The 12,320-nt window shown below is 43.5% G+C and overlaps 1 protein-coding gene across 1 annotated transcript in view; it reads right to left on the bottom strand.

The window, feature by feature from the left end:
• LOC132142649 (protein piccolo-like) overlaps positions 1-12,116 on the bottom strand; it is a 36,757-nt gene extending 24,641 nt beyond the window's left edge. Inside the window, exon 1 of the mRNA XM_059552671.1 lies at positions 11,971-12,116. The gene's annotated coding sequence lies outside the window, so the exon portion shown is untranslated. The remainder of the gene's footprint in view (positions 1-11,970) is intronic.
• Positions 12,117-12,320: the final 204 nt, after the last annotated feature.

The raw sequence follows: 12,320 nt of genomic DNA, 5'->3' as shown, positions 1-12,320 counted from the left end.
AAAAAAACCTTTTCACTGCATTTCATTGCTGTCATTAAAGGACCTGCTGAGATCATTTCAATCGTCTTGTTAACTCAGGTGAGAATGTTGACGAGCACAAGGCTGGAGATCATTATGTCAGGCTGATTGGGTTAGAATGGCAGACATGACATGTTAAAAGGAGGGTGATGCTTGAAATTGTTCTTCCATTGTTAACCATGGTGACCTGCAAAGAAATGCGTGCAGCCATCATTGCGTTGCATAAAAATGGCTTCACAGGCAAGGATATTGTGGCTACTAAGATTGCACCTAAATCAACAATTTATAGGATCATCAAGAACTTCAAGGAAAGAGGTTCAATTCTTGTAAAGAAGGCTTCAGGGCGTCCAAGAAAGTCTAGCAAGCGCCAGGAGCGTCTCCTAAAGAGGATTCAGCTGCGGGATCGGAGTGCCACCAGTGCAGAGCTTGCTCAGGAATGGCAGCAGGCAGGTGTGAGCGCATCTGCACGCACAGTGAGGCCAAGACTTTTGGAAGATGGCCTGGTGTCAATAAGGGCAGCAAAGAAGCCACTTCTCTCCAAAAAAAACATCAGGGACAGATTGATTTTCTGCAGAAAGTATAGTGAATGGACTGCTGAGGACTGGGGCAAAGTCATATTCTCCGATGAAGCCCCTTTCCGATTGTTTGGGGCATCTGGAAAAAGGCTTGTTTAGAGAAGAAAAGGTGAGCGCTACGATCAGTCCTGTGTCATGCCAACAGTAAAGCATCCTGACACCATTCATGTGTGGGGTTGCTTCTCATCCAAGGGAGTGGGCTCGCTCACAATTCTGCCCAAAAACACAGCCATGAATAAAGAATGGTACCAAAACACCCTCCAACAGCAACTTCTTCCAACAATCCAACAACAGTTTGGTGAAGAACAATGCATTTTCCAGCACGATGGAGCACCGTGCCATAAGGCAAAAGTGATAACTAAGTGGCTCGGGGACCAGAATGTTGAAATTTTGGGTCCATGGCCTGGAAACTCCCCAGATCTTAATGCCATTGAGAACTTGTGGTCAATCCTCAAGAGGCGGTGGACAAACAAAAACCCACTAATTCTGACAAACTCCATGAAGTGATTATGAAAGAATGGGTTGCTATCAGTCAGGATTTGGCCCAGAAGTTGATACACACATATACATACATATTAGGGCTGGGACAACGCGTCGAGGTCATCGATGACGTCGACGCAAAATATGCGCATCGATTCGTCGACCTGTTTTTATTTCTCTAAAAAACGTTTGCAAAACGTTTACCTTATGTGCGCTGAAGATACGCGATGGCCGGATCAACATTCTGTCCAACGTGATATAACCAATCCAGGGGTTTTTCTGCATTGATCTTTTTTTTTGGCGGCTGTCAAAGCCTTATTTGATCGGTGAGTGATGTAGAATAGAATGACTGTGCTGCGCCTGACAGGGCGCGTACGAGAGAGAGCCCCGGCTGTGCGCGCGCACTCACAGTCTTCAAACAACACGAGCGCTTCTTGCTCTCTCTCTCCCTCGTGCATATTAATCAAAATCATTAAACACGATAGAAAAAGGGCGAAACACCCAAGTTTCACGCGCGTTCGCGCACTCACAGTCTTCAAACTACATGAGCTCTCTCTCTCTCTCTCTTGTGCATATTAACCAAAATCATTAGACACGACAGAAAAAGGGCAGAACGCCAAAGTTTCACGTGGAGCTACATGACAGGCTGCTGGCTCCCACTGTTAATTTTTATTTTTTGGAAAAGCACTCTCTGTATTAGCTTAAAGCCCTAAAGTTTACATTGGTTACTGTATTCTTTCAATTGCTCTAAACAAGAATTTTTGGTGACCTGGCTTTTTTATTGAATGCTAGACATCAAGTTGTTGTTATTTTCATCTGAAAGAAGAACTTTTTTTTCAGTAAGCTAGGCCCTATGTGTTCAGTAAGCTTGTTTCAGTAAGCTATGTGTTTTCAAGGCTTCAAGGTTTTATTGAATGCTATCTCTATACAAGTGCAAAGTAATGCATTCTTAGTCAGTCTTTTATTTTGTAATTTTAAGAGCAATAAACATAGATTGCAATGTTAAGGAATTCATGTTTTTTTCATTCAGATATGTAAATCAACATGTATAAATTGTTAGTAGTCAATTAATGGGGAGATAATCGAAATCGAATCGGCCCGGAAAAATTAACCGTTAGATTAATCGATGCATCGAAAAAATAATCGCTAGATTAATCGTTTAAAAAATAATCGTTTATCCCAGCCCTAATACACACACACACATATATATATATATATATATATATATATATATATATATACACACACACACACACACAATTTTTATTTATTTATTTTTTAAGTGGAAATCAGTTTACTTAAACTTGACTGACTGCTTCACTTCCCCTTTAAATATTTGTGTTGTGTAATATTTATTTTTATTTATACTATTTATAGTTTTTGCGCAATTACTTTGCCTGTCTAATATTGATATATTTATTCATCTAATATAAGCTCCCAGCAGCATGGACAGCAACAGGATGTTTGCTAAAAGTATACTGCTGCTCAAGCATTTCAAACTGTTCACTCCTAAGCGAGGAACGAAATAGAAATTTGCCTTGAGAATATCAGGGCCTTTAGTAGTTTGATTTGCATTGTGAATGGTTGCTGGATGGGTGTAGTGAAGGATAATGGGTCAGTATTGTTTGAGGGGTCAAGCTGAAGTGTCAGACAGCACTGAAAGTGTGAAACAGTAGCAACCATGCAGATAAACAGGAAGGAAATCAACGACCCTGCTCCCTCTCTTCCAACAGGATTAACTCCAGATGAGCGAGTTGTGTGTGTTGTCTGAGAATAGGGTGTGAATGGGCCTTAATGACCCAGCAGGGATTTATTTTGCAATGCGTAATGTAAGGATTAAAGGCCAATTTATACTTCTGCGTCGGGTGCGCGTAGAAGGTACGGCGTAGCATACGCATTGACGTGTACCATACGTCGTACCCTTCGCCGTACCCTGACGCGCACCTCCTCAAAAATGTAACTACGCGTCGCGGCGACGCGGACCACAAGATCTGTGATTGGTCGGCTTGGTAGCATCGCATTTCCGGCTACGCATTTCCGGCGTGTTCTTCTGCACCGCCCGCCATTTTTAAATTCAGAAGTTCAGGTGAAAGTTCAGTGAAGAAAATGGAAATGGACCAAGTGACCGAGCGATTAGTTGAAGAAGTGCGGAAATACAGCCATCTGTATGACTCGTCTTCTGCAGAATACAAAGACTGCCAGATGGCAGCGAATTCGTGGAGAGAGATTTCCTCCAACGTCGGTTTGGATGTAGCGGATTGTATGAAGAGATGGAAGAACTGTCGAGACAAGTACGTTCGCCTCCGTAAAAAGCTCGCCACAAGGAGCGGGGATCCAGGAGGGAAAAAAGTCCCAGCGTTTTATTTATTCCTGTCTTGGCTGGCACCTCATGTGAAACACCGGCTTACGGAGTCAAACTTTGACGATAAGGTAAATAATGCACGTCCTTTATGAACCTCTGTTGTTTTTAGGTTAGCTAACTTAACTAGCAATGCTACCACGCCGTAACGTTATTGATTAGTGCAAAAATAATATACCTGGGAAACAAAAAGCATGTGTAATGGGTTTTAATTATATTGTATTTATATTATATGTAATAGATTGTAATTATATTGTGCTTGCAGATAATACAAACGCAACAACGTAGCATTTGCAATGTAGGAATATGCAGTATTCATAGCTCTGTTTATCTGTGAATTAACACTGGATGCATCAGCTTTTATATATAAAAGACTAACTTACACTATTTGCTATTTCTTTCATAATCGCAGGATGGGAGCGATTCAAGCTCAAACTCCAATGGTTTGGCTGTTGTGAGACCTTCAGCCAATAACGACCAACTAGCATGTCCACCGTCCCCCCAGCCATCTCTTCAGTCCCCCCAGCCATCTCTTCAGTCCCCCCAGCCATCTCTTCAGTCCCCCCAGACATCTCTTCAGTCCCCCCAGACATCTCTTCAGCCCCCCCAGACATCGCTTCAGTCCCCCCAGACATCGCTTCAGTCCCCCCAGACATCTCTTCAGTCCCCCAGTCCAAGGATGGCACAGAAAAGGAAGAGGAAGGAACAAGAGGACTGGGTCCAAATGCAAGTTGCACGGCTGGAGGCTCAGTTGGAGGAACGGCGGGTCGAGCTGCAACAGAGACTGAGTCATGGAAATGACGAGAGCGACCGGTTTGGGCACACTGTTGCCGACATGCTGCGAAGGGTGCCGGAGGAGCACAGGGCGCAGGCAATGTTTGATGTGTCCAAGGTCCTGTTTGAGTGGCAGCAGAAAAAATAAACAATTGTGCCTACTTCTACAACATTGCACCTTTTAATTCTGTGCACTATCTTTATATAGTTTGCACTTTTGCATCTTTTAGTAAGTTGTCTGTTAGCACATTTGTGTATATAGTTTGCACTTTTGCATTTATTCATATTTTGCTTGTTTGCACTTATTTGTGCAGGTTTTATTGTTTGCACATTTTTGTAAATAGTATGCACTTTAGCATTTTGTTTTTTAATAATTTTGTCTGTTTGCACCTATTTGTGCAGGTTATACTATATAGTTTGTAGCTTTTGTGTACAGTTTTCTCGTGCATTTTTATTGTTAATAGTGTATCATTGCACCTTAATACGTTGTACTAACTTGTACATAGTATGCCTGTTTGTGTATATAGTTTGCATACAAAAAATTGCCTGTTCCTGCTGTTTGCACATTGTTTTGTGCAGGTTACTGCAAATAAAGATTAATGTATAGTTTACCCATTTGTGTGTGTTTGCTCTTTAGCATCTATTTTTAATCTACAATTCTAGACCATTGCACCTTTATACATTGCACTTTTACATATTGTGACGAGTGGGGCGGGGCCGAGGGACATGGGAGCGAGGCCGGGGGAGTGATTGGAGATGAACTACACCTGTTCGTCCCACCGGTCTCGAGGCCCATGGAGGAGATGGAAGGATATAAAACTGGAGCGACGACAGTGAAGGACGAGAGAGGACCAGGCCTGGGCTTTTAGTTGTGTTTTGGTTTTTATTTTATGCGCACCAGTCGTCCGTGAGGGGCTGGTGCGCTGTTTTGTGTTTATTTTGTTATTAAAATGTTTTTGATTGTCCGCCGGTTCCCGCCTTCTTCTTCCGGATGAATATGAAGGTTGATATCGTTACAGTGGTGCCGAAGCCCGGGAGAAGGAGGGACGCGCTGCTGAAGATCCCTCGCCGCTGTGGTGAATCCGCGGTGCCAACGAGCTGGCGAGGAGTGTGCCGCCATGGACGCTCGAGGCGGTGGGCTGGAGCGAGTTGCCGGGGACGGGCGAGCTCGCTACCGGCCGCCCACGATGTGGAGAGACGGCTGCCGTCCGTGAGGGAGCGGAGGAGTCGGCGCCGTTTGCCAGGTGGCCGGAGCCTGCTGCCATCCGCCGGAACGGGGAGGAGCAGGGAACGGGGGACTCCTGCCGGCTGCCCAAAACCGGAGGAGCCGTCGCCGTCCACCGGGCGGCGGAGGAGTGTCGTGCCGTCCGCCGAGGGCCGTCCAGTGCCACCGCCAGGCACCGCGGAGGAGATCACCCAGCTGGTGGAGGGCCGAGCAGCGGTGCGTCTGGGAACCGGAATTTTTTTTTTTTTTTTTTTTTTTCCTCTCTCCCCTCTCTCGTCTCTGTCGCTCCTCCTTCCATCTCCTTTTCTCTCGCCTCGCCTGTCCTACCCCCAGGTTCCCGCAGGTCCCCGGGAGCGGCCCCCCCGGAGGGAGGGGGGGGGGGAGTAGAGCGCAGTCTCGGGAGTACCCCCCGGCCTGCGAGGGGCGATGGGGGTATGTGACGAGTGGGGCGGGGCCGAGGGACATGGGAGCGAGGCCGGGGGAGTGATTGGAGATGAACTACACCTGTTCGTCCCACCGGTCTTGAGGCCCATGGAGGAGATGGAAGGATATAAAACTGGAGCGACGACAGTGAAGGACGAGAGAGGACCAGGCCTGGGCTTTTAGTTGTGTTTTGGTTTTTATTTGCGCGCACCAGTCGTCCGTGAGGGGCTGGTGCGCTGTTTTTGTGTTTATTTTGTTATTAAAATGTTTTTGATTGTCCGCCGGTTCCCGCCTTCTTCTTCCGGATGAATATGAAGGTTGATATCGTTACACATATTTTAACCTATTTGTATATATAGTTTGAAACCAATTATGTCATTTCCTGCTGTATGCATATTGTATGGTTCAGGTTACAGCAAATTAAGATCAATAACAGTATTTATTTGTGTATAGTTTGCTCTTTTGCATCTATATTTAATATAAACAATTCTAGACCATTGCACCTTTACATGTTACATTATTTTATACATAGTTTGCACATTGTATTGTGCAGGTTACTGTAATTAAAGAAGAAACAACGTGAACAGTTAAAACTGGTCTTTATTTACATGGTTGCATGTCATTTATTGGTGTATATATTTTACACCAGTACAATTTACTGACCAAGTTGACCACGACACACTATGTTGTTCTGCCATGGCACAATTCCGTGGGGTGACTGAAAGAAGGCCGTCAGGTCATTCCGTACACCAACTGCAGCTCTGGTGGAGCGGGCCCTTGAAAGGTGACGTGGATCTAGTGGTTCCAAAAGATTTGTGTCCCCTGACACCACTCTGCGCCACTCCCCGAGCTGAGGTGACCCTGTAGTGTCAGTGTCTGTGAAATTAGCAGGGATGTATCTGCTAACAGGTGTGCTGACCTCATCTGTGTAGGCCAGGAAGTTGTGTAAAACAGAACAAGCTTTCACAATATCAACTGCTTTGTCTGGCAGACATTCTAGAGGTCGTCCAAGGATTCGCCACCTTGCAACCAAAATGCCAAATGCATTCTCGATCACGCGTCTGGCTCTGGAGTGACGGTAATTGTAGGTCTGCTTATCCATTGGTAGGTTCATCCCTATGTAGAAAAATAAAACAGTATTAATTGATAGGCAATCATTGAGTGTCAATGTAGCTGTGATCAGGAATGAATATATATATTATATATATATATAAAATTCAGGTTGATTGGGACACTTTTTCCTAGTTATCTCAATTCACCACCATATATACACATACATGAAGTACTATTACATTAAATAAATCTTGTCTGTGACATACCTGGAAAGGGACGCATGAGGTTGTTGTGTTGTGTAGGGGAAATGCAGCATCACCAATGATCACATGTGGGATTTTGACTCCTGTTTCAGGCATATTGGCTGGTGGGGGCAGGTTCAGTTTGTGTTCAAGAAGCCTAGAACCAAATCGGCTCTCCTTGAAGACACCACCGTCACTTTCCCGTCCGTATCCCCCCACATTCCCCATGGTGAAGCGATATCTGGCGTCACAGGTAGCCATCAGAACAATGGAGTGTGCACCCTTGTAGTTGTAGTAGTCGCTACCTGCGTGCGGTGGTGCTTTTATGTTGACATGCTTTCCGTCTACGCTGCCAACACAGTTCGGAAAGTTCCACAGTCGCCAAAAATCGGCAGCAATAGTTTCCCATTGGGCGACTGAAGGGCAGGGAAGAAACTCTGGCTGCAGTGCTTTCCACAAAGCTTTACATACCTCGGCGACTATGGAAGACACTGTGCTGGACGACAGTTTGTAGCTAGCTGCTACAGCCTGTTGGCTTCCACCTGAAGCTAAAACTCGAAGAGTGATTGCCAGTCTCTGCGTAATGTCTACAGGCATACTGTGCGTACACGGATGTACGATAAATGGCTGCACACGACGAACTAAATCGTCGAATCTACCTGCAGACATTCGGAAATATCTGAAGTGCATTTCCTCGTCCATGTCTCTCAGTGGCCGGACAAGCACAGAAAATTCACCCTCCTTCTGCCTCATCAGGTTCACGGGTCGCACGTACCATCTCCTCTGACGCCTTCTCTCGTTTCTGCCTTTTAATTTGAGTAATTTCACTAAAATTAACTGTTTTTCAACCTCAATAAGCTCCAACTCCAACATGATCCGCTCTCTTTCAGTCGCCATTGCTTGTTGTAGTAGCCTAAACTCAAAACACCCGCGAGGAATCTAAACACAGTGGAACATTAAAACCCGCCCCCGCCAACTAGCGTTTCGGCGGTGCAACTGCAGAGCAACGCAGACATAACGCAGAAGTATAAATGCTCACGACGGCGTCACCTACGTGCGTAGCCTACGACGTACACTACGGCGTACCCTCGACGCAGAAGTATAAATTGGCCTTAAGAGAGGACATTCTCCACTGTGTGGCGCGTACCATGCTGACGGGGGCTGGGCACGGCTAGAACGGAGCTGCCAAAACAACACGAGAGATATGGTCAAAAAGAGGCAGCAAAATGGCACAGGGAAAAAGTGATGTAAAAGGACTTGAAGAAACCTAAACTCACTTACGTAAAACAGGGTGGAACTGGACTAAAGCAAAGGCTGCAACCATCTCACATGTTCAAGACAAATCGAAAAAAAAGATTAGCATTACAGAAGATGTTTTGGAGAGGGAGAAGGTGAGAAAGAACAGATGGTAAAGTGGTGGCATGATGGTTTGTTTGTAGTTTGCATACTGGACACGCAGCAGGACGCTGTGATGGATAGGGATGGAGCCCAAAAGGATTAAAACAGGACATCAGCTCCATCTAAAAACAGACACAAACAAACTCTCTGCCAAGTTATTTAGCACTAGCTTCCAGACAGTTAAAACATCTTGTGTCAGCGGCAGTGTTTTAGGGTATCATAAAACCACCAGAAAGGATTTAATATAACAATGTAGTATTTCAAAATGTTCTTTCCAAATGCAAAGTGATCTCAAGTGCCAAGTAGATTATCCCAATGGTAAAAACTCAGTAAGCAATTTCATAGGAAACAAGAGTACCAGATAGTCTGTAATTCACATTATGTGAACTGGACGGATCAATATGATTAAATTCAGGTTATCATAGTATTTGTAATTCAATGAACAAGCAAACAGATTTGACGATTAACATGGTTTATTTCGCTACTGAAAATTGGGGCTTCTTCCTTGCTGGACATCTGCTTGTCCAATTCCACCACCCCACTGTGAGGTCACAGCTAAGCTGGAGCTCAAAAGCTGTTAAATGGAACAATCTGTGAATGCTGCATTGGCCAGGACATCAACAGACATGTATACAAACACCCTTAAACACAATTTTTACTCAAATGAAGTGAATGATACTCTAGTTCACACAAAAATGACAATTCTGTCGTCTTTTACTCACCCTCCACATGTTCCAAACTTGTGGGACTTACTTTCTTCTGTTGAAAGCAAAATATGACATTTTGAATGAAGATAGAATTTTGAAGAATGATGGTAACAAAACCGCTGATGGTAGACACCCGACTTTCAATATATATTTTTTCCATACTATAGAAGTAAAATCAATTGATCAGTTACCAACATTCTTCAAAATATCTTCTTTTGAGCTCAACACAACAAAAGTTTGGAATAACTTGAGGTGAGTAAATTAAACATTTTATTTTGGGGGGAACTATCCCTTTTTCTTTTTTTTTCTAAATGCAAAATCTATCTGGAGAAATATTTCGCTCTCCAACTGGATTCCTATTGAAATGACTGGATTTCATCTGTGACAATATACTGAAATTCTTCTGCTTATGTGACCACACTATAACTCTGCAAAGAGTGATGTGTAGGAAAATGGCAGAAAAAGAATCAAAGGTGACTGCAAATTAGCGACCACAGACTTGAGAGGGATCAACAAACCAAAAACACAACACCACAATAACAACACCTGAATTGGTTCCAGCACAAGAGGACTCAGTAAGTGATGAAAACATTAGCTGACAAGATGCAATATAAAAGGCACTATCAATCGCTACATAACGCTAGTGGCTAAAAGTAAACAAAGTCTAGCCGAGCAGCAAGAGAGACTTGTGAGGTTGTCCAGTTTAAACAAAGCTGTTAGTGTCAGGAGTCCTTCATTCAGGAGTGTGGCTAAAACAACTAATGACAGCAGATGCCCTGCTCAACTCCAGACCGAGCTCAGGCACACGTCTAAACAAAGAGGAAATATCATACATTTTAGCACAAGCAGGCCCTGTTTTCATGTGTTCTTTGTTCTATCATCAAATTAGTTGTAGTTCTGGACGGATCAGGCAAGTCAATCAGGGTTTTTACAACCATTACAACAGCTGGCATTACAAAGTGTATGACGAATTCCCGAGACAACTGGGAGGTCACAAAAGACCATTATGGTCTAGCAAGGCATTATATGACATCAACAAGGTCGTTTAAAATTTCCCTGCAAAGAATTTGAGGTCTTGCAAATTAAGTGAGCTGAGAAAGTTTTTGTATGTTTAGCTGGCTCTTATTCGACCTTATAGTAGCCTACCAGTGGTTTTGGACTTTTTAGTAATACTTGGTGTCTTTGATGTATAATTTTTACCACTTGTACTTATTCGATTTGGACTGTCTTGATACCTTAATACATCAGGGATAGAAAACCTCGGCCCTTGAGGGCCACTGTCCGGCAGAGTTTAGCTCCAACCCTAATTAAACACACCTGAACAAGTCAATCAGTGTTTTCGGGATTACTAGATAGATACAGGCAGGTGAGTTTTTATGAGGGCTTAAGCTAATCTCTGCAGGATAGTGGCCCTCCAGGACCGGAGTTGCCTATCCCTGCCATACATGCTGATCCATAATCTGGACTAACGTTGACTTTAGAAGTACTTAAAGGTTTGAGTACTGTCAAAACTCACTATACAAAATGAGCATAATAGTGTTGCTAAAAATAGTAACTAGTTAATTTTATGACGCAGCTGGTCACGTGATTTCAACATGGCCACACCCATGTCGGGCGACCCGCTCCTGCTAGAATTAAATAGCTTTTCCTGGAATATTCGTGTCACGTGAGTGCATCATTTTAATTATATTTCTCTGCCCATCTCTTTGTCGAAAACCTTTACATTGAGAAGAAATTGGTGAATGCTCCTTAGAACCAACAGTTTCCACACAAAACGACATCTCATGAAAAAATCTTCAAACGGTTCAATATCCGGTCCGGTCATGAACTTGTAGAACTGATTCTGTACACAGAGACAGGGTGTTATCTACAGGCTGGCGTTACAAGGGCAGGGTGATAACACAGCATGACATCAACGCGATTCAAGTGATAATTTCAAGTCAAAACGAGGCAGTGGCCAGATAAGCAGCACATATCCATATCAAACATTTCGTTACATTTACATTTATACATTTAGTAGAATCAAACGACGGCAATCCAGGATTGTCCACTTACACTATCGATTTCTCTGAGCTTTAGTAGTTTATTCTGGTAAAGAGAGACGAGACGGGTCAGAATAACTCAAAGGACAGCTATTGAAGTGAAGCGATGCTATAAATGCCCGTTTCGACTCGAATCGATTTGAATTCCACAACATCAAATCTTTTAATTCTCAAGAACCGCACTTAACATTTTAAGCTGACCTTATAGATTAAACCCAACATAAGGCAGCAAATAGTTTACATTTCAAGACAGATTGACGTATTTATATTTTGCATTAGAAAATAGGCTACTGTTTATTTTGTACACGACAAGAAATGGTGATCAAACGGCATTCGTTCGCTACATGTAACTACAGCAGCCACGCGAGTCATTTAATGAACGATGCCCTTCACGCGCTGATTTAATGCAAAAGGAATAGATGTTTCAAACACAGGCCGTTGATCAGATCATACCATGCGTGTATAAATCGATGCATCGCATCCTTTAAAAGCCCAAGCCAACCCAAACATGGATAATCGGAACGAAACCAAACCTCATGCCAGAAAACATCCAGAACGTAAACAAGGTTGATTGTGGTCCCAAATTAAGTGACGATTTGAACAGAAAATATGAACCATTTAAACAGGTTGAAATATAAGCAAAGTTAACAAGGTTCAAAATGTCATCCCTTTACCTTCAGATGATTTTAAAAGCGCCTGGTTTCGACTCCTCTGCTTCAGTCTGGAAAAGCGGACAATGCACGACTTCACACCAGCAACAAGGTGATATTGGAGGCGTGTAGTTCCTTGTGCAAATTGCTTAAAATGTACCGTACAAAAAAAGAAAAGAAAAGTACTTTATATTAACCCACTGCTTAACCCTCGCGATTCACTGAGAGAAAACCAACGTGAAGGAGGTTAACCAAATCCTAACGTGGCAATTCAAAAACAAAAAGGATCAAGACACCAAAAAGCCCATCGGACTCCCGGTTTTCATCCAATGGGATCCAAGTACCGAATTCTCTTCGAAGGGGCAGTGATGTCT

This window comes from Carassius carassius, chromosome 6 (assembly GCF_963082965.1).
Source record: "Carassius carassius chromosome 6, fCarCar2.1, whole genome shotgun sequence".
NCBI classification, from domain to species: Eukaryota; Metazoa; Chordata; class Actinopteri; order Cypriniformes; family Cyprinidae; genus Carassius; species Carassius carassius.
This window is presented reverse-complemented; position numbering and strand designations above follow the sequence as displayed.